The 22,859-nt window shown below is 51.8% G+C and overlaps 14 non-coding genes across 14 annotated transcripts; all 14 read right to left on the bottom strand.

Annotated features, from left to right (window-relative positions):
- Positions 1-715: 715 nt before the first annotated feature.
- On the bottom strand, positions 716-834 carry LOC140475760 (5S ribosomal RNA). Its single transcript, XR_011960250.1, has one exon. It is a non-coding gene; the product is annotated as a 5S ribosomal RNA (ribosomal RNA).
- Positions 835-2,373: 1,539 nt separating this feature from the next.
- LOC140469670 (5S ribosomal RNA) lies at positions 2,374-2,492 on the bottom strand. The gene has a single exon (XR_011956193.1). It is a non-coding gene; the product is annotated as a 5S ribosomal RNA (ribosomal RNA).
- A 1,539-nt stretch (positions 2,493-4,031) lies between these two features.
- LOC140471203 (5S ribosomal RNA) lies at positions 4,032-4,150 on the bottom strand. The gene has a single exon (XR_011956888.1). It is a non-coding gene; the product is annotated as a 5S ribosomal RNA (ribosomal RNA).
- A 1,527-nt stretch (positions 4,151-5,677) lies between these two features.
- On the bottom strand, positions 5,678-5,796 carry LOC140469345 (5S ribosomal RNA). The gene has a single exon (XR_011956071.1). It is a non-coding gene; the product is annotated as a 5S ribosomal RNA (ribosomal RNA).
- A 1,527-nt stretch (positions 5,797-7,323) lies between these two features.
- LOC140473859 (5S ribosomal RNA) lies at positions 7,324-7,442 on the bottom strand. Its single transcript, XR_011958681.1, has one exon. It is a non-coding gene; the product is annotated as a 5S ribosomal RNA (ribosomal RNA).
- Positions 7,443-9,012: 1,570 nt separating this feature from the next.
- Positions 9,013-9,131, bottom strand: LOC140469645 (5S ribosomal RNA). The gene has a single exon (XR_011956186.1). It is a non-coding gene; the product is annotated as a 5S ribosomal RNA (ribosomal RNA).
- Positions 9,132-10,650: 1,519 nt separating this feature from the next.
- On the bottom strand, positions 10,651-10,769 carry LOC140469650 (5S ribosomal RNA). Its single transcript, XR_011956187.1, has one exon. It is a non-coding gene; the product is annotated as a 5S ribosomal RNA (ribosomal RNA).
- A 1,539-nt stretch (positions 10,770-12,308) lies between these two features.
- On the bottom strand, positions 12,309-12,427 carry LOC140473868 (5S ribosomal RNA). Its single transcript, XR_011958692.1, has one exon. It is a non-coding gene; the product is annotated as a 5S ribosomal RNA (ribosomal RNA).
- Positions 12,428-13,946: 1,519 nt separating this feature from the next.
- LOC140469655 (5S ribosomal RNA) lies at positions 13,947-14,065 on the bottom strand. Its single transcript, XR_011956188.1, has one exon. It is a non-coding gene; the product is annotated as a 5S ribosomal RNA (ribosomal RNA).
- Positions 14,066-15,584: 1,519 nt separating this feature from the next.
- Positions 15,585-15,703, bottom strand: LOC140473879 (5S ribosomal RNA). Its single transcript, XR_011958700.1, has one exon. It is a non-coding gene; the product is annotated as a 5S ribosomal RNA (ribosomal RNA).
- A 1,531-nt stretch (positions 15,704-17,234) lies between these two features.
- Positions 17,235-17,353, bottom strand: LOC140473889 (5S ribosomal RNA). The gene has a single exon (XR_011958707.1). It is a non-coding gene; the product is annotated as a 5S ribosomal RNA (ribosomal RNA).
- Positions 17,354-18,872: 1,519 nt separating this feature from the next.
- On the bottom strand, positions 18,873-18,991 carry LOC140473899 (5S ribosomal RNA). The gene has a single exon (XR_011958713.1). It is a non-coding gene; the product is annotated as a 5S ribosomal RNA (ribosomal RNA).
- A 1,519-nt stretch (positions 18,992-20,510) lies between these two features.
- On the bottom strand, positions 20,511-20,629 carry LOC140475692 (5S ribosomal RNA). Its single transcript, XR_011960185.1, has one exon. It is a non-coding gene; the product is annotated as a 5S ribosomal RNA (ribosomal RNA).
- Positions 20,630-22,148: 1,519 nt separating this feature from the next.
- On the bottom strand, positions 22,149-22,267 carry LOC140470148 (5S ribosomal RNA). The gene has a single exon (XR_011956436.1). It is a non-coding gene; the product is annotated as a 5S ribosomal RNA (ribosomal RNA).
- Positions 22,268-22,859: the final 592 nt, after the last annotated feature.

The following is a 22,859-nucleotide window of genomic DNA, read 5'->3' on the forward strand; positions in this document are numbered from 1 at the left end:
TGGCTATTGAGGGAGTGCAGCGTAGGTTGACGAGGTCAATTCCTGGAATGGCGGGATTACCTTACACTGAAAGACTGGAGCGACTGGGCTTGTGTACCCTTGAGTTTAGAAGACTGAGAGGGGATCTGGTTGAGACATATAAGATTATCAAAGGATTGGACACTCTGGCGGCAGGAAACGTGAGTGCCGAAACAGAGGACACAGCTTAAAAATACGGGGTAGACCGTTTAGGACAGAGATGAGGAGAAACGTCTTCACCCAGAGAGTGGTGGCTGTGTGGAATGCTCTGCCCCAGAGGGCAGTGGAGGCCCAGTCTCTGGATTCATTGAAGAAAGAGTTGGACAGAGCTCTCAAGGATAGTGGAATCAAGGCTTATGGAGATAAGGCAGGAACAGGATACTGATTAAGGATGATCAGCCATGATCATATTGAATGGTGGTGCAAGCTCCAAGGGCAGAATGGCCAACTCCTGCACCTATTGTCTATTGTCCTCCTTTCCTGACTGCCAGCCGCAGACAGCGTGCAGCCCCAATCCCTTTCTTTCCCTCTTTCTTGCTGATTTTGGCAGCGCTCCGCTCTCCTCCCCTCCCTGTCTCCTGCCTGCAGGAGACTGATGCCAGGCACAGCGGCAGCAAAAATAACCTGTCGCTGCATTGCGTGCGTGGCCCAACACGAGTGCAGAGGGGTGACTTGAGCAGCCCCTGCTGGCGGAAAAAGCCTACTGCACCTGGTATTCCCAGGCGGTCTCCCATCCAAGTACTAACCAGGCCTGAGTCTGCTTAGCTTCCGAGATCAGACGAGATCGGGCGTTTTCAGACTAGTATGGCCATAGGCACTGGCCCCTGCCTTTTCTCCCCACTTCAAGGCGTGCTGGCCAGCCACATTTTCTTTGCTGCTCTTTCTCTTGATCCCCTTTGTTTTTTTTTTCTCTCTTTTCTCTTTGCTCTTCCTCCTCCGTGCGTGCTTCCCTCCCTCCCTCCCTCCCTCCCTCCAGCTAGCCCTTGCCCACCAGGCTCCTGTCGTCTCCCACATCCCCACACAGGCCAACTGCAAGACCTCCCCCTGCTTCATAGGGCTGCAGCCTGCAATCTCTCATCCTTCCACACTCCTCCACGCCTCCATTTCGGAATGGCAGGCAGTGACCAGTGGGGTACCGCAGGGATCAGTACTGGGACCGCAGCTTTTTACAATATATGTTCATGATATAGAAGATGCTATTAGCAATAACATTAGCAAATTTGCTGATGATACTGAGCTGGGTGGCAGGGTGAAATGTGATGAGGATGTTAGGAGATTACCGGGTGACCTGGACAAGTTAGGTGAGTGGTCAGATGCATGGCAGATGCACTTTAATGTGGATAAATGGATGCTTATCCACTTTGGTGGCAAGAACACGAAGGCAGATTACTACCTAAATGGAATCAATTTCGGTCAAGGGACAGTACCGAGAGATCTGGGGGTTCTTGTACACCACTCAATGAAGGTAAGCATGCAGGTACAGCAGGTAGTGAAGAAGGCTAATAGCATGCTGGCCTTCATAACAAGAGGGATCGAGTACAGAAGCAAAGAGGTTCTTCTGCAGGTGTACAGGGCCCTGGTGAGACCACACCTGGAGTACTGTGTGCAGTTCTGGTCTCCAAATTTGAGGAGAGACATTCTGGCTATTGAGGGAGTGCAGCGTAGGTTGACGAGGTCAATTCCTGGAATGGCGGGATTACCTTACACTGAAAGACTGGAGCGACTGGGCTTGTGTACCCTTGAGTTTAGAAGACTGAGAGGGGATCTGGTTGAGACGTATAAGATTATCAAAGGATTGGACACTCTGGCGGCAGGAAACGTGAGTGCCGAAACAGAGGACACAGCTTAAAAATACGGGGTAGACCGTTTAGGACAGAGATGAGGAGAAACGTCTTCACCCAGAGAGTGGTGGCTGTGTGGAATGCTCTGCCCCAGAGGGCAGTGGAGGCCCAGTCTCTGGATTCATTGAAGAAAGAGTTGGACAGAGCTCTCAAGGATAGTGGAATCAAGGCTTATGGAGATAAGGCAGGAACAGGATACTGATTAAGGATGATCAGCCATGATCATATTGAATGGTGGTGCAGGCTCCAAGGGCAGAATGGCCAACTCCTGCACCTATTGTCTATTGTCCTCCTTTCCTGACTGCCAGCCGCAGACAGCGTGCAGCCCCAATCCCTTTCTTTCCCTCTTTCTTGCTGATTTTGGCAGCGCTCCGCTCTCCTCCCCTCCCTGTCTCCTGCCTGCAGGAGACTGATGCCAGGCACAGCGGCAGCAAAAATAACCTGTCGCTGCATTGCGTGCGTGGCCCAACACGAGTGCAGAGGGGTGACTTGAGCTGCCCCTGCTGGCGGACAAAGCCTACTGCACCTGGTATTCCCAGGCGGTCTCCCATCCAAGTACTAACCAGGCCTGAGTCTGCATAGCTTCCGAGATCAGACGAGATCGGGCGTTTTCAGACTAGTATGGCCATAGGCACTGGCCCCTGCCTTTTCTCCCCACTTCAAGGCGTGCTGGCCAGCCACATTTTCTTTGCTGCTCTTTCTCTTGATCCCCTTTGTTTTTTTTTTCTCTCTTTTCTCTTTGCTCTTCCTCCTCCGTGCGTGCTTCCCTCCCTCCCTCCCTCCCTCCCTCCAGCTAGCCCTTGCCCACCAGGCTCCTGTCGTCTCCCACATCCCCACACAGGCCAACTGCAAGACCTCCCCCTGCTTCATAGGGCTGCAGCCTGCAATCTCTCATCCTTCCACACTCCTCCACGCCTCCATTTCGGTATGGCAGGCAGTGACCAGTGGGGTACCGCAGGGATCAGTACTGGGACCGCAGCTTTTTACAATATATGTTCATGATATAGAAGATGCTATTAGCAATAACATTAGCAAATTTGCTGATGATACTGAGCTGGGTGGCAGGGTGAAATGTGATGAGGATGTTAGGAGATTACCGGGTCACCTGGACAAGTTAGGTGAGTGGTCAGATGCATGGCAGATGCACTTTAATGTGGATAAATGGATGCTTATCCACTTTGGTGGCAAGAACACGAAGGCAGATTACTACCTAAATGGAATCAATTTCGGTCAAGGGACAGTACCGAGAGATCTGGGGGTTCTTGTACACCACTCAATGAAGGTCAGCATGCAGGTACAGCAGGTAGTGAAGAAGGCTAATAGCATGCTGGCCTTCATAACAAGAGGGATCGAGTACAGAAGCAAAGAGGTTCTTCTGCAGGTGTACAGGGCCCTGGTGAGACCACACCTGGAGTACTGTGTGCAGTTCTGGTCTCCAAATTTGAGGAGAGACATTCTGGCTATTGAGGGAGTGCAGCGTAGGTTGACGAGGTCAATTCCTGGAATGGCGGGATTACCTTACACTGAAAGACTGGAGCGACTGGGCTTGTGTACCCTTGAGTTTAGAAGACTGAGAGGGGATCTGGTTGAGACATATAAGATTATCAAAGGATTGGACACTCTGGCGGCAGGAAACGTGAGTGCCGAAACAGAGGACACAGCTTAAAAATACGGGGTAGACCGTTTAGGACAGAGATGAGGAGAAACGTCTTCACCCAGAGAGTGGTGGCTGTGTGGAATGCTCTGCCCCAGAGGGCAGTGGAGGCCCAGTCTCTGGATTCATTGAAGAAAGAGTTGGACAGAGCTCTCAAGGATAGTGGAATCAAGGCTTATGGAGATAAGGCAGGAACAGGATACTGATTAAGGATGATCAGCCATGATCATATTGAATGGTGGTGCAAGCTCCAAGGGCAGAATGGCCAACTCCTGCACCTATTGTCTATTGTCCTCCTTTCCTGACTGCCAGCCGCAGACAGCGTGCAGCCCCAATCCCTTTCTTTCCGTCTTTCTTGCTGATTTTGGCAGCGCTCCGCTCTCCTCCCCTCCCTGTCTCCTGCCTGCAGGAGACTGATGCCAGGCACAGCGGCAGCAAAAATAACCTGTCGCTGCATTGCGTGCGTGGCCCAACACGAGTGCAGAGGGGTGACTTGAGCAGCCCCTGCTGGCGGAAAAAGCCTACTGCACCTGGTATTCCCAGGCGGTCTCCCATCCAAGTACTAACGAGGCCTGAGTCTGCTTAGCTTCCGAGATCAGACGAGAGCGGGCGTTTTCAGACTAGTATGGCCGTAGGCGCTGGCCCCTGCCTTTTCTCCCCACTTCAAGGCGTGCTGGCCAGCCACATTTTCTTTGCTGCTCTTTCTCTTGATCCCCTTTGTTTTTTTTTTCTCTCTTTTCTCTTTGCTCTTCCTCCTCCGTGCGTGCTTCCCTCACTCCCTCCAGCTAGCCCTTGCCCACCAGGCTCCTGTCGTCTCCCACATCCCCACACAGGCCAACTGCAAGACCTCCCCCTGCTTCATAGGGCTGCAGCCTGCATTCTCTCATCCTTCCACACTCCTCCACGCCTCCATTTCGGAATGGCAGGCAGTGACCAGTGGGGTACCGCAGGGATCAGTACTGGGACCGCAGCTTTTTACAATATATGTTCATGATATAGAAGATGCTATTAGCAATAACATTAGCAAATTTGCTGATGATACTGAGCTGGGTGGCAGGGTGAAATGTGATGAGGATGTTAGGAGATTACCGGGTGACCTGGACAAGTTAGGTGAGTGGTCAGATGCATGGCAGATGCACTTTAATGTGGATAAATGGATGCCTATCCACTTTGGTGGCAAGAACACGAAGGCAGATTACTACCTAAATGGAATCAATTTCGGTCAAGGGACAGTACCGAGAGATCTGGGGGTTCTTGTACACCACTCAATGAAGGTAAGCATGCAGGTACAGCAGGTAGTGAAGAAGGCTAATAGCATGCTGGCCTTCATAACAAGAGGGATCGAGTACAGAAGCAAAGAGGTTCTTCTTTAGGTGTACAGGGCCCTGGTGAGACCACACCTGGAGTACTGTGTGCAGTTCTGGTCTCCAAATTTGAGGAGAGACATTCTGGCTATTGAGGGAGTGCAGCGTAGGTTGACGAGGTCAATTCCTGGAATGGCGGGATTACCTTACACTGAAAGACTGGAGCGACTGGGCTTGTGTACCCTTGAGTTTAGAAGACTGAGAGGGGATCTGGTTGAGACATATAAGATTATCAAAGGATTGGACACTCTGGCGGCAGGAAACGTGAGTGCCGAAACAGAGGACACAGCTTAAAAATACGGGGTAGACCGTTTAGGACAGAGATGAGGAGAAACGTCTTCACCCAGAGAGTGGTGGCTGTGTGGAATGCTCTGCCCCAGAGGGCAGTGGAGGCCCAGTCTCTGGATTCATTGAAGAAAGAGTTGGACAGAGCTCTCAAGGATAGTGGAATCAAGGCTTATGGAGATAAGGCAGGAACAGGATACTGATTAAGGATGATCAGCCATGATCATATTGAATGGTGGTGCAAGCTCCAAGGGCAGAATGGCCAACTCCTGCACCTATTGTCTATTGTCCTCCTTTCCTGACTGCCAGCCGCAGACAGCGTGCAGCCCCAATCCCTTTCTTTCCGTCTTTCTTGCTGATTTTGGCAGTGCTCCGCTCTCCTCCCCTCCCTGTCTCCTGCCTGCAGGAGACTGATGCCAGGCACAGCGGCAGCAAAAATAACCTGTCGCTGCATTGCGTGCGTGGCCCAACACGAGTGCAGAGGGGTGACTTGAGCAGCCCCTGCTGGCGGAAAAAGCCTACTGCACCTGGTATTCCCAGGCGGTCTCCCATCCAAGTACTAACCAGGCCTGAGTCTGCTTAGCTTCCGAGATCAGACGAGAGCGGGCGTTTTCAGACTAGTATGGCCGTAGGCGCTGGCCCCTGCCTTTTCTCCCCACTTCAAGGCGTGCTGGCCAGCCACATTTTCTTTGCTGCTCTTTCTCTTGATCCCCTTTGTTTTTTTTTTCTCTCTTTTCTCTTTGCTCTTCCTCCTCCGTGCGTGCTTCCCTCACTCCCTCCAGCTAGCCCTTGCCCACCAGGCTCCTGTCGTCTCCCACATCCCCACACAGGCCAACTGCAAGACCTCCCCCTGCTTCATAGGGCTGCAGCCTGCATTCTCTCATCCTTCCACACTCCTCCACGCCTCCATTTCGGAATGGCAGGCAGTGACCAGTGGGGTACCGCAGGGATCAGTACTGGGACCGCAGCTTTTTACAATATATGTTCATGATATAGAAGATGCTATTAGCAATAACATTAGCAAATTTGCTGATGATACTGAGCTGGGTGGCAGGGTGAAATGTGATGAGGATGTTAGGAGATTACCGGGTGACCTGGACAAGTTAGGTGAGTGGTCAGATGCATGGCAGATGCACTTTAATGTGGATAAATGGATGCTTATCCACTTTGGTGGCAAGAACACGAAGGCAGATTACTACCTAAATGGAATCAATTTCGGTCAAGGGACAGTACCGAGAGATCTGGGGGTTCTTGTACACCACTCAATGAAGGTAAGCATGCAGGTACAGCAGGTAGTGAAGAAGGCTAATAGCATGCTGGCCTTCATAACAAGAGGGATCGAGTACAGAAGCAAAGAGGTTCTTCTGCAGGTGTACAGGGCCCTGGTGAGACCACACCTGGAGTACTGTGTGCAGTTCTGGTCTCCAAATTTGAGGAGAGACATTCTGGCTATTGAGGGAGTGCAGCGTAGGTTGACGAGGTCAATTCCTGGAATGGCGGGATTACCTTACACTGAAAGACTGGAGCGACTGGGCTTGTGTACCCTTGAGTTTAGAAGACTGAGAGGGGATCTGGTTGAGACATATAAGATTATCAAAGGATTGGACACTCTGGCGGCAGGAAACGTGAGTGCCGAAACAGAGGACACAGCTTAAAAATACGGGGTAGACCGTTTAGGACAGAGATGAGGAGAAACGTCTTCACCCAGAGAGTGGTGGCTGTGTGGAATGCTCTGCCCCAGAGGGCAGTGGAGGCCCAGTCTCTGGATTCATTGAAGAAAGAGTTGGACAGAGCTCTCAAGGATAGTGGAATCAAGGCTTATGGAGATAAGGCAGGAACAGGATACTGATTAAGGATGATCAGCCATGATCATATTGAATGGTGGTGCAGGCTCCAAGGGCAGAATGGCCAACTCCTGCACCTATTGTATATTGTCCTCCTTTCCTGACTGCCAGCCGCAGACAGCGTGCAGCCCCAATCCCTTTCTTTCCCTCTTTCTTGCTGATTTTGGCAGCGCTCCGCTCTCCTCCCCTCCCTGTCTCCTGCCTGCAGGAGACTGATGCCAGGCACAGCGGCAGCAAAAATAACCTGTCGCTGCATTGCGTGCGTGGCCCAACACGAGTGCAGAGGGGTGACTTGAGCAGCCCCTGCTGGCGGAAAAAGCCTACTGCACCTGGTATTCCCAGGCGGTCTCCCATCCAAGTACTAACCAGGCCTGAGTCTGCTTAGCTTCCGAGATCAGACGAGATCGGGCGTTTTCAGACTAGTATGGCCGTAGGCGCTGGTCCCTGCCTTTTCTCCCCACTTCAAGGCGTGCTGGCCAGCCACATTTTCTTTGCTGCTCTTTCTCTTGATCCCCTTTGTTTTTTTTTTCTCTCTTTTCTCTTTGCTCTTCCTCCTCCGTGCGTGCTTCCCTCACTCCCTCCCTCCAGCTAGCCCTTGCCCACCAGGCTCCTGTCGTCTCCCACATCCCCACACAGGCCAACTGCAAGACCTCCCCCTGCTTCATAGGGCTGCAGCCTGCATTCTCTCATCCTTCCACACTCCTTCACGCCTCCATTTCGGAATGGCAGGCAGTGACCAGTGGGGTACCGCAGGGATCAGTACTGGGACCGCAGCTTTTTACAATATATGTTCATGATATAGAAGATGCTATTAGCAATAACATTAGCAAATTTGCTGATGATACTGAGCTGGGTGGCAGGGTGAAATGTGATGAGGATGTTAGGAGATTACCGGGTGACCTGGACAAGTTAGGTGAGTGGTCAGATGCATGGCAGATGCACTTTAATGTGGATAAATGGATGCTTATCCACTTTGATGGCAAGAACAGGAAGGCAGATTACTACCTAAATGGAATCAATTTCGGTCAAGGGACAGTACCGAGAGATCTGGGGGTTCTTGTACACCACTCAATGAAGGTAAGCATGCAGGTACTTCTTGTACACCACTCAATGAAGGTAAGCATGCAGGTACAGCAGGTAGTGAAGAAGGCTAATAGCATGCTGGCCTTCATAACAAGAGGGATTGAGTACAGAAGCAAAGAGGTTCTTCTGCAGGTGTACAGGGCCCTGGTGAGACCACACCTGGAGTACTGTGTGCAGTTCTGGTCTCCAAATTTGAGGAGAGACATTCTGGCTATTGAGGGAGTGCAGCGTAGGTTGACGAGGTCAATTCCTGGAATGGCGGGATTACCTTACACTGAAAGACTGGAGCGACTGGGCTTGTGTACCCTTGAGTTTAGCAGACTGAGAGGGGATCTGGTTGAGACATATAAGATTATCAAAGGATTGGACACTCTGGCGGCAGGAAACGTGAGTGCCGAAACAGAGGACACAGCTTAAAAATACGGGGTAGACCGTTTAGGACAGAGATGAGGAGAAACGTCTTCACCCAGAGAGTGGTGGCTGTGTGGAATGCTCTGCCCCAGAGGGCAGTGGAGGCCCAGTCTCTGGATTCATTGAAGAAAGAGTTGCACAGAGCTCTCAAGGATAGTGGAATCAAGGCTTATGGAGATAAGGCAGGAGCAGGATACCGATTAAGGATGATCAGCCATGATCATATTGAATGGTGGTGCAGGCTCCAAGGGCAGAATGGCCAACTCCTGCACCTATTCTCTATTGTCCTCCTTTCCTGACTGCCAGCCGCAGACAGCGTGCAGCCCCAATCCCTTTCTTTCCCTCTTTCTTGCTGATTTTGGCAGCGCTCCGCTCTCCTCCCCTCCCTGTCTCCTGCCTGCAGGAGACTGATGCCAGGCACAGCGGCAGCAAAAATAACCTGTCGCTGCATTGCGTGCGTGGCCCAACACGAGTGCAGAGGGGTGACTTGAGCAGCCCCTGCTGGCGGAAAAAGCCTACTGCACCTGGTATTCCCAGGCGGTCTCCCACCCAAGTACTAACCAGGCCGGAGTCTGCTTAGCTGCCGAGATCAGACGAGATCGGGCGTTTTCAGACTAGTATGGCCGTAGGCGCTGGCCCCTGCCTTTTCTCCCCACTTCAAGGCGTGCTGGCCAGCCACATTTTCTTTGCTGCTCTTTCTCTTGATCCCCTTTGTTTTTTTTTTCTCTCTTTTCTCTTTGCTCTTCCTCCTCCGTGCGTGCTTCCCTCCCTCCCTCCCTCCCTCCGACCAGCTAGCCCTTGCCCACCAGGCTCCTGTCGTCTCCCACATCCCCACACAGGCCAACTGCAAGACCTCCCCCTGCTTCATAGGGCTGCAGCCTGCATTCTCTCATCCTTCCACACTCCTCCACGCCTCCATTTCGGAATGGCAGGCAGTGACCAGTGGGGTACCGCAGGGATCAGTACTGGGACCGCAGCTTTTTACAATATATGTTCATGATATAGAAGATGCTATTAGCAATAACATTAGCAAATTTGCTGATGATACTGAGCTGGGTGGCAGGGTGAAATGTGATGAGGATGTTAGGAGATTACCGGGTGACCTGGACAAGTTAGGTGAGTGGTCAGATGCATGGCAGATGCACTTTAATGTGGATAAATGGATGCTTATCCACTTTGGTGGCAAGAACAGGAAGGCAGATTACTACCTAAATGGAATCAATTTCGGTCAAGGGACAGTACAGAGAGATCTGGGGGTTCTTGTACACCACTCAATGAAGGTAAGCATGCAGGTACAGCAGGTAGTGAAGAAGGCTAATAGCATGCTGGCCTTCATAACAAGAGGGATTGAGTACAGAAGCAAAGAGGTTCTTCTGCAGGTGTACAGGGCCCTGGTGAGACCACACCTGGAGTACTGTGTGCAGTTCTGGTCTCCAAATTTGAGGAGAGACATTCTGGCTATTGAGGGAGTGCAGCGTAGGAATGGCGGGATTACCTTACACTGAAAGACTGGAGCGACTGGGCTTGTGTACCCTTGAGTTTAGCAGACTGAGAGGGGATCTGGTTGAGACATATAAGATTATCAAAGGATTGGACACTCTGGCGGCAGGAAACGTGAGTGCCGAAACAGAGGACACAGCTTAAAAATACGGGGTAGACCGTTTAGGACAGAGATGAGGAGAAACGTCTTCACCCAGAGAGTGGTGGCTGTGTGGAATGCTCTGCCCCAGAGGGCAGTGGAGGCCCAGTCTCTGGATTCATTGAAGAAAGAGTTGCACAGAGCTCTCAAGGATAGTGGAATCAAGGCTTATGGAGATAAGGCAGGAGCAGGATACCGATTAAGGATGATCAGCCATGATCATATTGAATGGTGGTGCAGGCTCCAAGGGCAGAATGGCCAACTCCTGCACCTATTCTCTATTGTCCTCCTTTCCTGACTGCCAGCCGCAGACAGCGTGCAGCCCCAATCCCTTTCTTTCCCTCTTTCTTGCTGATTTTGGCAGCGCTCCGCTCTCCTCCCCTCCCTGTCTCCTGCCTGCAGGAGACTGATGCCAGGCACAGCGGCAGCAAAAATAACCTGTCGCTGCATTGCGTGCGTGGCCCAACACGAGTGCAGAGGGGTGACTTGAGCAGCCCCTGCTGGCGGAAAAAGCCTACTGCACCTGGTATTCCCAGGCGGTCTCCCACCCAAGTACTAACCAGGCCGGAGTCTGCTTAGCTGCCGAGATCAGACGAGATCGGGCGTTTTCAGACTAGTATGGCCGTAGGCGCTGGCCCCTGCCTTTTCTCCCCACTTCAAGGCGTGCTGGCCAGCCACATTTTCTTTGCTGCTCTTTCTCTTGATCCCCTTTGTTTTTTTTTTCTCTCTTTTCTCTTTGCTCTTCCTCCTCCGTGCGTGCTTCCCTCCCTCCCTCCCTCCCTCCGACCAGCTAGCCCTTGCCCACCAGGCTCCTGTCGTCTCCCACATCCCCACACAGGCCAACTGCAAGACCTCCCCCTGCTTCATAGGGCTGCAGCCTGCATTCTCTCATCCTTCCACACTCCTCCACGCCTCCATTTCGGAATGGCAGGCAGTGACCAGTGGGGTACCGCAGGGATCAGTACTGGGACCGCAGCTTTTTACAATATATGTTCATGATATAGAAGATGCTATTAGCAATAACATTAGCAAATTTGCTGATGATACTGAGCTGGGTGGCAGGGTGAAATGTGATGAGGATGTTAGGAGATTACCGGGTGACCTGGACAAGTTAGGTGAGTGGTCAGATGCATGGCAGATGCACTTTAATGTGGATAAATGGATGCTTATCCACTTTGGTGGCAAGAACAGGAAGGCAGATTACTACCTAAATGGAATCAATTTCGGTCAAGGGACAGTACAGAGAGATCTGGGGGTTCTTGTACACCACTCAATGAAGGTAAGCATGCAGGTACAGCAGGTAGTGAAGAAGGCTAATAGCATGCTGGCCTTCATAACAAGAGGGATTGAGTACAGAAGCAAAGAGGTTCTTCTGCAGGTGTACAGGGCCCTGGTGAGACCACACCTGGAGTACTGTGTGCAGTTCTGGTCTCCAAATTTGAGGAGAGACATTCTGGCTATTGAGGGAGTGCAGCGTAGGTTGACGAGGTCAATTCCTGGAATGGCGGGATTACCTTACACTGAAAGACTGGAGCGACTGGGCTTGTGTACCCTTGAGTTTAGCAGACTGAGAGGGGATCTGGTTGAGACATATAAGATTATCAAAGGATTGGACACTCTGGCGGCAGGAAACGTGAGTGCCGAAACAGAGGACACAGCTTAAAAATACGGGGTAGACCGTTTAGGACAGAGATGAGGAGAAACGTCTTCACCCAGAGAGTGGTGGCTGTGTGGAATGCTCTGCCCCAGAGGGCAGTGGAGGCCCAGTCTCTGGATTCATTGAAGAAAGAGTTGCACAGAGCTCTCAAGGATAGTGGAATCAAGGCTTATGGAGATAAGGCAGGAGCAGGATACCGATTAAGGATGATCAGCCATGATCATATTGAATGGTGGTGCAGGCTCCAAGGGCAGAATGGCCAACTCCTGCACCTATTCTCTATTGTCCTCCTTTCCTGACTGCCAGCCGCAGACAGCGTGCAGCCCCAATCCCTTTCTTTCCCTCTTTCTTGCTGATTTTGGCAGCGCTCCGCTCTCCTCCCCTCCCTGTCTCCTGCCTGCAGGAGACTGATGCCAGGCACAGCGGCAGCAAAAATAACCTGTCGCTGCATTGCGTGCGTGGCCCAACACGAGTGCAGAGGGGTGACTTGAGCAGCCCCTGCTGGCGGAAAAAGCCTACTGCACCTGGTATTCCCAGGCGGTCTCCCATCCAAGTACTAACCAGGCCTGAGTCTGCTTAGCTTCCGAGATCAGACGAGATCGGGCGTTTTCAGACTAGTATGGCCGTAGGCGCTGGCCCCTTCCTTTTCTCCCCACTTCAAGGCGTGCTGGCCAGCCACATTTTCTTTGCTGCTCTTTCTCTTGATCCCCTTTGTTTTTTTTTTCTCTCTTTTCTCTTTGCTCTTCCTCCTCCGTGCGTGCTTCCCTCCCTCCCTCCCTCCCTCCGACCAGCTAGCCCTTGCCCACCAGGCTCCTGTCGTCTCCCACATCCCCACACAGGCCAACTGCAAGACCTCCCCCTGCTTCATAGGGCTGCAGCCTGCATTCTCTCATCCTTCCACACTCCTCCACGCCTCCATTTCGGAATGGCAGGCAGTGACCAGTGGGGTACCGCAGGGATCAGTACTGGGACCGCAGCTTGTTACAATATATGTTCATGATATAGAAGATGCTATTAGCAATAACATTAGCAAATTTGCTGATGATACTGAGCTGGGTGGCAGGGTGAAATGTGATGAGGATGTTAGGAGATTACCGGGTGACCTGGACAAGTTAGGTGAGTGGTCAGATGCATGGCAGATGCACTTTAATGTGGATAAATGGATGCTTATCCACTTTGGTGGCAAGAACAGGAAGGCAGATTACTACCTAAATGGAATCAATTTCGGTCAAGGGACAGTACAGAGAGATCTGGGGGTTCTTGTACACCACTCAATGAAGGTAAGCATGCAGGTACAGCAGGTAGTGAAGAAGGCTAATAGCATGCTGGCCTTCATAACAAGAGGGATTGAGTACAGAAGCAAAGAGGTTCTTCTGCAGGTGTACAGGGCCCTGGTGAGACCACACCTGGAGTACTGTGTGCAGTTCTGGTCTCCAAATTTGAGGAGAGACATTCTGGCTATTGAGGGAGTGCAGCGTAGGAATGGCGGGATTACCTTACACTGAAAGACTGGAGCGACTGGGCTTGTGTACCCTTGAGTTTAGCAGACTGAGAGGGGATCTGGTTGAGACATATAAGATTATCAAAGGATTGGACACTCTGGCGGCAGGAAACGTGAGTGCCGAAACAGAGGACACAGCTTAAAAATACGGGGTAGACCGTTTAGGACAGAGATGAGGAGAAACGTCTTCACCCAGAGAGTGGTGGCTGTGTGGAATGCTCTGCCCCAGAGGGCAGTGGAGGCCCAGTCTCTGGATTCATTGAAGAAAGAGTTGCACAGAGCTCTCAAGGATAGTGGAATCAAGGCTTATGGAGATAAGGCAGGAGCAGGATACCGATTAAGGATGATCAGCCATGATCATATTGAATGGTGGTGCAGGCTCCAAGGGCAGAATGGCCAACTCCTGCACCTATTCTCTATTGTCCTCCTTTCCTGACTGCCAGCCGCAGACAGCGTGCAGCCCCAATCCCTTTCTTTCCCTCTTTCTTGCTGATTTTGGCAGCGCTCCGCTCTCCTCCCCTCCCTGTCTCCTGCCTGCAGGAGACTGATGCCAGGCACAGCGGCAGCAAAAATAACCTGTCGCTGCATTGCGTGCGTGGCCCAACACGAGTGCAGAGGGGTGACTTGAGCAGCCCCTGCTGGCGGAAAAAGCCTACTGCACCTGGTATTCCCAGGCGGTCTCCCACCCAAGTACTAACCAGGCCGGAGTCTGCTTAGCTGCCGAGATCAGACGAGATCGGGCGTTTTCAGACTAGTATGGCCGTAGGCGCTGGCCCCTGCCTTTTCTCCCCACTTCAAGGCGTGCTGGCCAGCCACATTTTCTTTGCTGCTCTTTCTCTTGATCCCCTTTGTTTTTTTTTTCTCTCTTTTCTCTTTGCTCTTCCTCCTCCGTGCGTGCTTCCCTCCCTCCCTCCCTCCCTCCGACCAGCTAGCCCTTGCCCACCAGGCTCCTGTCGTCTCCCACATCCCCACACAGGCCAACTGCAAGACCTCCCCCTGCTTCATAGGGCTGCAGCCTGCATTCTCTCATCCTTCCACACTCCTCCACGCCTCCATTTCGGAATGGCAGGCAGTGACCAGTGGGGTACCGCAGGGATCAGTACTGGGACCGCAGCTTTTTACAATATATGTTCATGATATAGAAGATGCTATTAGCAATAACATTAGCAAATTTGCTGATGATACTGAGCTGGGTGGCAGGGTGAAATGTGATGAGGATGTTAGGAGATTACCGGGTGACCTGGACAAGTTAGGTGAGTGGTCAGATGCATGGCAGATGCACTTTAATGTGGATAAATGGATGCTTATCCACTTTGGTGGCAAGAACAGGAAGGCAGATTACTACCTAAATGGAATCAATTTCGGTCAAGGGACAGTACAGAGAGATCTGGGGGTTCTTGTACACCACTCAATGAAGGTAAGCATGCAGGTACAGCAGGTAGTGAAGAAGGCTAATAGCATGCTGGCCTTCATAACAAGAGGGATTGAGTACAGAAGCAAAGAGGTTCTTCTGCAGGTGTACAGGGCCCTGGTGAGACCACACTTGGAGTACTGTGTGCAGTTCTGGTCTCCAAATTTGAGGAGAGACATTCTGGCTATTGAGGGAGTGCAGCGTAGGAATGGCGGGATTACCTTACACTGAAAGACTGGAGCGACTGGGCTTGTGTACCCTTGAGTTTAGCAGACTGAGAGGGGATCTGGTTGAGACATATAAGATTATCAAAGGATTGGACACTCTGGCGGCAGGAAACGTGAGTGCCGAAACAGAGGACACAGCTTAAAAATACGGGGTAGACCGTTTAGGACAGAGATGAGGAGAAACGTCTTCACCCAGAGAGTGGTGGCTGTGTGGAATGCTCTGCCCCAGAGGGCAGTGGAGGCCCAGTCTCTGGATTCATTGAAGAAAGAGTTGCACAGAGCTCTCAAGGATAGTGGAATCAAGGCTTATGGAGATAAGGCAGGAACAGGATACCGATTAAGGATGATCAGCCATGATCATATTGAATGGTGGTGCAGGCTCCAAGGGCAGAATGGCCAACTCCTGCACCTATTCTCTATTGTCCTCCTTTCCTGACTGCCAGCCGCAGACAGCGTGCAGCCCCAATCCCTTTCTTTCCCTCTTTCTTGCTGATTTTGGCAGCGCTCCGCTCTCCTCCCCTCCCTGTCTCCTGCCTGCAGGAGACTGATGCCAGGCACAGCGGCAGCAAAAATAACCTGTCGCTGCATTGCGTGCGTGGCCCAACACGAGTGCAGAGGGGTGACTTGAGCAGCCCCTGCTGGCGGAAAAAGCCTACTGCACCTGGTATTCCCAGGCGGTCTCCCATCCAAGTACTAACCAGGCCTGAGTCTGCTTAGCTTCCGAGATCAGACGAGATCGGGCGTTTTCAGACTAGTATGGCCGTAGGCGCTGGCCCCTTCCTTTTCTCCCCACTTCAAGGCGTGCTGGCCAGCCACATTTTCTTTGCTGCTCTTTCTCTTGATCCCCTTTGTTTTTTTTTTCTCTCTTTTCTCTTTGCTCTTCCTCCTCCGTGCGTGCTTCCCTCCCTCCCTCCCTCCAGCTAGCCCTTGCCCACCAGGCTCCTGTCGTCTCCCACATCCCCACACAGGCCAACTGCAAGACCTCCCCCTGCTTCATAGGGCTGCAGCCTGCATTCTCTCATCCTTCCACACTCCTCCACGCCTCCATTTCGGAATGGCAGGCAGTGACCAGTGGGGTACCGCAGGGATCAGTACTGGGACCGCAGCTTTTTACAATATATGTTCATGATATAGAAGATGCTATTAGCAATAACATTAGCAAATTTGCTGATGATACTGAGCTGGGTGGCAGGGTGAAATGTGATGAGGATGTTAGGAGATTACCGGGTGACCTGGACAAGTTAGGTGAGTGGTCAGATGCATGGCAGATGCACTTTAATGTGGATAAATGGATGCTTATCCACTTTGGTGGCAAGAACAGGAAGGCAGATTACTACCTAAATGGAATCAATTTCGGTCAAGGGACAGTACAGAGAGATCTGGGGGTTCTTGTACACCACTCAATGAAGGTAAGCATGCAGGTACAGCAGGTAGTGAAGAAGGCTAATAGCATGCTGGCCTTCATAACAAGAGGGATTGAGTACAGAAGCAAAGAGGTTCTTCTGCAGGTGTACAGGGCCCTGGTGAGACCACACCTGGAGTACTGTGTGCAGTTCTGGTCTCCAAATTTGAGGAGAGACATTCTGGCTATTGAGGGAGTGCAGCGTAGGTTGACGAGGTCAATTCCTGGAATGGCGGGATTACCTTACACTGAAAGACTGGAGCGACTGGGCTTGTGTACCCTTGAGTTTAGCAGACTGAGAGGGGATCTGGTTGAGACATATAAGATTATCAAAGGATTGGACACTCTGGCGGCAGGAAACGTGAGTGCCGAAACAGAGGACACAGCTTAAAAATACGGGGTAGACCGTTTAGGACAGAGATGAGGAGAAACGTCTTCACCCAGAGAGTGGTGGCTGTGTGGAATGCTCTGCCCCAGAGGGCAGTGGAGGCCCAGTCTCTGGATTCATTGAAGAAAGAGTTGCACAGAGCTCTCAAGGATAGTGGAATCAAGGCTTATGGAGATAAGGCAGGAGCAGGATACCGATTAAGGATGATCAGCCATGATCATATTGAATGGTGGTGCAGGCTCCAAGGGCAGAATGGCCAACTCCTGCACCTATTCTCTATTGTCCTCCTTTCCTGACTGCCAGCCGCAGACAGCGTGCAGCCCCAATCCCTTTCTTTCCCTCTTTCTTGCTGATTTTGGCAGCGCTCCGCTCTCCTCCCCTCCCTGTCTCCTGCCTGCAGGAGACTGATGCCAGGCACAGCGGCAGCAAAAATAACCTGTCGCTGCATTGCGTGCGTGGCCCAACACGAGTGCAGAGGGGTGACTTGAGCAGCCCCTGCTGGCGGAAAAAGCCTACTGCACCTGGTATTCCCAGGCGGTCTCCCATCCAAGTACTAACCAGGCCTGAGTCTGCTTAGCTTCCGAGATCAGACGAGATCGGGCGTTTTCAGACTAGTATGGCCGTAGGCGCTGGCCCCTTCCTTTTCTCCCCACTTCAAGGCGTGCTGGCCAGCCACATTTTCTTTGCTGCTCTTTCTCTTGATCCCCTTTGTTTTTTTTTTCTCTCTTTTCTCTTTGCTCTTCCTCCTCCGTGCGTGCTTCCCTCCCTCCCTCCCTCCCTCCGACCAGCTAGCCCTTGCCCACCAGGCTCCTGTCGTCTCCCACATCCCCACACAGGCCAACTGCAAGACCTCCCCCTGCTTCATAGGGCTGCAGCCTGCATTCTCTCATCCTTCCACACTCCTCCACGCCTCCATTTCGGAATGGCAGGCAGTGACCAGTGGGGTACCGCAGGGATCAGTACTGGGACCGCAGCTTGTTACAATATATGTTCATGATATAGAAGATGCTATTAGCAATAACATTAGCAAATTTGCTGATGATACTGAGCTGGGTGGCAGGGTGAAATGTGATGAGGATGTTAGGAGATTACCGGGTGACCTGGACAAGTTAGGTGAGTGGTCAGATGCATGGCAGATGCACTTTAATGTGGATAAATGGATGCTTATCCACTTTGGTGGCAAGAACAGGAAGGCAGATTACTACCTAAATGGAATCAATTTCGGTCAAGGGACAGTACAGAGAGATCTGGGGGTTCTTGTACACCACTCAATGAAGGTAAGCATGCAGGTACAGCAGGTAGTGAAGAAGGCTAATAGCATGCTGGCCTTCATAACAAGAGGGATTGAGTACAGAAGCAAAGAGGTTCTTCTGCAGGTGTACAGGGCCCTGGTGAGACCACACCTGGAGTACTGTGTGCAGTTCTGGTCTCCAAATTTGAGGAGAGACATTCTGGCTATTGAGGGAGTGCAGCGTAGGAATGGCGGGATTACCTTACACTGAAAGACTGGAGCGACTGGGCTTGTGTACCCTTGAGTTTAGCAGACTGAGAGGGGATCTGGTTGAGACATATAAGATTATCAAAGGATTGGACACTCTGGCGGCAGGAAACGTGAGTGCCGAAACAGAGGACACAGCTTAAAAATACGGGGTAGACCGTTTAGGACAGAGATGAGGAGAAACGTCTTCACCCAGAGAGTGGTGGCTGTGTGGAATGCTCTGCCCCAGAGGGCAGTGGAGGCCCAGTCTCTGGATTCATTGAAGAAAGAGTTGCACAGAGCTCTCAAGGATAGTGGAATCAAGGCTTATGGAGATAAGGCAGGAGCAGGATACCGATTAAGGATGATCAGCCATGATCATATTGAATGGTGGTGCAGGCTCCAAGGGCAGAATGGCCAACTCCTGCACCTATTCTCTATTGTCCTCCTTTCCTGACTGCCAGCCGCAGACAGCGTGCAGCCCCAATCCCTTTCTTTCCCTCTTTCTTGCTGATTTTGGCAGCGCTCCGCTCTCCTCCCCTCCCTGTCTCCTGCCTGCAGGAGACTGATGCCAGGCACAGCGGCAGCAAAAATAACCTGTCGCTGCATTGCGTGCGTGGCCCAACACGAGTGCAGAGGGGTGACTTGAGCAGCCCCTGCTGGCGGAAAAAGCCTACTGCACCTGGTATTCCCAGGCGGTCTCCCATCCAAGTACTAACCAGGCCTGAGTCTGCTTAGCTTCCGAGATCAGACGAGATCGGGCGTTTTCAGACTAGTATGGCCGTAGGCGCTGGCCCCTGCCTTTTCTCCCCACTTCAAGGCGTGCTGGCCAGCCACATTTTCTTTGCTGCTCTTTCTCTTGATCCCCTTTGTTTTTTTTTTCTCTCTTTTCTCTTTGCTCTTCCTCCTCCGTGCGTGCTTCCCTCCCTCCCTCCCTCCCTCCGACCAGCTAGCCCTTGCCCACCAGGCTCCTGTCGTCTCCCACATCCCCACACAGGCCAACTGCAAGACCTCCCCCTGCTTCATAGGGCTGCAGCCTGCATTCTCTCATCCTTCCACACTCCTCCACGCCTCCATTTCGGAATGGCAGGCAGTGACCAGTGGGGTACCGCAGGGATCAGTACTGGGACCGCAGCTTTTTACAATATATGTTCATGATATAGAAGATGCTATTAGCAATAACATTAGCAAATTTGCTGATGATACTGAGCTGGGTGGCAGGGTGAAATGTGATGAGGATGTTAGGAGATTACCGGGTGACCTGGACAAGTTAGGTGAGTGGTCAGATGCATGGCAGATGCACTTTAATGTGGATAAATGGATGCTTATCCACTTTGGTGGCAAGAACAGGAAGGCAGATTACTACCTAAATGGAATCAATTTCGGTCAAGGGACAGTACAGAGAGATCTGGGGGTTCTTGTACACCACTCAATGAAGGTAAGCATGCAGGTACAGCAGGTAGTGAAGAAGGCTAATAGCATGCTGGCCTTCATAACAAGAGGGATTGAGTACAGAAGCAAAGAGGTTCTTCTGCAGGTGTACAGGGCCCTGGTGAGACCACACCTGGAGTACTGTGTGCAGTTCTGGTCTCCAAATTTGAGGAGAGACATTCTGGCTATTGAGGGAGTGCAGCGTAGGAATGGCGGGATTACCTTACACTGAAAGACTGGAGCGACTGGGCTTGTGTACCCTTGAGTTTAGCAGACTGAGAGGGGATCTGGTTGAGACATATAAGATTATCAAAGGATTGGACACTCTGGCGGCAGGAAACGTGAGTGCCGAAACAGAGGACACAGCTTAAAAATACGGGGTAGACCGTTTAGGACAGAGATGAGGAGAAACGTCTTCACCCAGAGAGTGGTGGCTGTGTGGAATGCTCTGCCCCAGAGGGCAGTGGAGGCCCAGTCTCTGGATTCATTGAAGAAAGAGTTGCACAGAGCTCTCAAGGATAGTGGAATCAAGGCTTATGGAGATAAGGCAGGAACAGGATACCGATTAAGGATGATCAGCCATGATCATATTGAATGGTGGTGCAGGCTCCAAGGGCAGAATGGCCAACTCCTGCACCTATTCTCTATTGTCCTCCTTTCCTGACTGCCAGCCGCAGACAGCGTGCAGCCCCAATCCCTTTCTTTCCCTCTTTCTTGCTGATTTTGGCAGCGCTCCGCTCTCCTCCCCTCCCTGTCTCCTGCCTGCAGGAGACTGATGCCAGGCACAGCGGCAGCAAAAATAACCCGTCGCTGCATTGCGTGCGTGGCCCAACACGAGTGCAGAGGGGTGACTTGAGCAGCCCCTGCTGGCGGAAAAAGCCTACTGCACCTGGTATTCCCAGGCGGTCTCCCACCCAAGTACTAACCAGGCCTGAGTCTGCTTAGCTTCCGAGATCAGACGAGATCGGGCGTTTTCAGACTAGTATGGCCGTAGGCGCTGGCCCCTTCCTTTTCTCCCCACTTCAAGGCGTGCTGGCCAGCCACATTTTCTTTGCTGCTCTTTCTCTTGATCCCCTTTGTTTTTTTTTTCTCTCTTTTCTCTTTGCTCTTCCTCCTCCGTGCGTGCTTCCCTCCCTCCCTCCCTCCCTCCGACCAGCTAGCCCTTGCCCACCAGGCTCCTGTCGTCTCCCACATCCCCACACAGGCCAACTGCAAGACCTCCCCCTGCTTCATAGGGCTGCAGCCTGCATTCTCTCATCCTTCCACACTCCTCCACGCCTCCATTTCGGAATGGCAGGCAGTGACCAGTGGGGTACCGCAGGGATCAGTACTGGGACCGCAGCTTGTTACAATATATGTTCATGATATAGAAGATGCTATTAGCAATAACATTAGCAAATTTGCTGATGATACTGAGCTGGGTGGCAGGGTGAAATGTGATGAGGATGTTAGGAGATTACCGGGTGACCTGGACAAGTTAGGTGAGTGGTCAGATGCATGGCAGATGCACTTTAATGTGGATAAATGGATGCTTATCCACTTTGGTGGCAAGAACAGGAAGGCAGATTACTACCTAAATGGAATCAATTTCGGTCAAGGGACAGTACAGAGAGATCTGGGGGTTCTTGTACACCACTCAATGAAGGTAAGCATGCAGGTACAGCAGGTAGTGAAGAAGGCTAATAGCATGCTGGCCTTCATAACAAGAGGGATTGAGTACAGAAGCAAAGAGGTTCTTCTGCAGGTGTACAGGGCCCTGGTGAGACCACACCTGGAGTACTGTGTGCAGTTCTGGTCTCCAAATTTGAGGAGAGACATTCTGGCTATTGAGGGAGTGCAGCGTAGGAATGGCGGGATTACCTTACACTGAAAGACTGGAGCGACTGGGCTTGTGTACCCTTGAGTTTAGCAGACTGAGAGGGGATCTGGTTGAGACATATAAGATTATCAAAGGATTGGACACTCTGGTGGCAGGAAACGTGAGTGCCGAAACAGAGGACACAGCTTAAAAATACGGGGTAGACCGTTTAGGACAGAGATGAGGAGAAACGTCTTCACCCAGAGAGTGGTGGCTGTGTGGAATGCTCTGCCCCAGAGGGCAGTGGAGGCCCAGTCTCTGGATTCATTGAAGAAAGAGTTGCACAGAGCTCTCAAGGATAGTGGAATCAAGGCTTATGGAGATAAGGCAGGAACAGGATACCGATTAAGGATGATCAGCCATGATCATATTGAATGGTGGTGCAGGCTCCAAGGGCAGAATGGCCAACTCCTGCACCTATTCTCTATTGTCCTCCTTTCCTGACTGCCAGCCGCAGACAGCGTGCAGCCCCAATCCCTTTCTTTCCCTCTTTCTTGCTGATTTTGGCAGCGCTCCGCTCTCCTCCCCTCCCTGTCTCCTGCCTGCAGGAGACTGATGCCAGGCACAGCGGCAGCAAAAATAACCTGTCGCTGCATTGCGTGCGTGGCCCAACACGAGTGCAGAGGGGTGACTTGAGCAGCCCCTGCTGGCGGAAAAAGCCTACTGCACCTGGTATTCCCAGGCGGTCTCCCACCCAAGTACTAACCAGGCCTGAGTCTGCTTAGGTGCCGAGATCAGACGAGATCGGGCGTTTTCAGACTAGTATGGCCGTAGGCGCTGGCCCCTGCCTTTTCTCCCCACTTCAAGGCGTGCTGGCCAGCCACATTTTCTTTGCTGCTCTTTCTCTTGATCCCCTTTGTTTTTTTTTTCTCTCTTTTCTCTTTGCTCTTCCTCCTCCGTGCGTGCTTCCCTCCCTCCCTCCCTCCCTCCGACCAGCTAGCCCTTGCCCACCAGGCTCCTGTCGTCTCCCACATCCCCACACAGGCCAACTGCAAGACCTCCCCCTGCTTCATAGGGCTGCAGCCTGCATTCTCTCATCCTTCCACACTCCTCCACGCCTCCATTTCGGAATGGCAGGCAGTGACCAGTGGGGTACCGCAGGGATCAGTACTGGGACCGCAGCTTTTTACAATATATGTTCATGATATAGAAGATGCTATTAGCAATAACATTAGCAAATTTGCTGATGATACTGAGCTGGGTGGCAGGGTGAAATGTGATGAGGATGTTAGGAGATTACCGGGTGACCTGGACAAGTTAGGTGAGTGGTCAGATGCATGGCAGATGCACTTTAATGTGGATAAATGGATGCTTATCCACTTTGGTGGCAAGAACAGGAAGGCAGATTACTACCTAAATGGAATCAAT

The sequence above is a fragment of the Chiloscyllium punctatum genome, chromosome 3, assembly GCF_047496795.1.
Source record: "Chiloscyllium punctatum isolate Juve2018m chromosome 3, sChiPun1.3, whole genome shotgun sequence".
Lineage (NCBI taxonomy): Eukaryota > Metazoa > Chordata > Chondrichthyes > Orectolobiformes > Hemiscylliidae > Chiloscyllium > Chiloscyllium punctatum.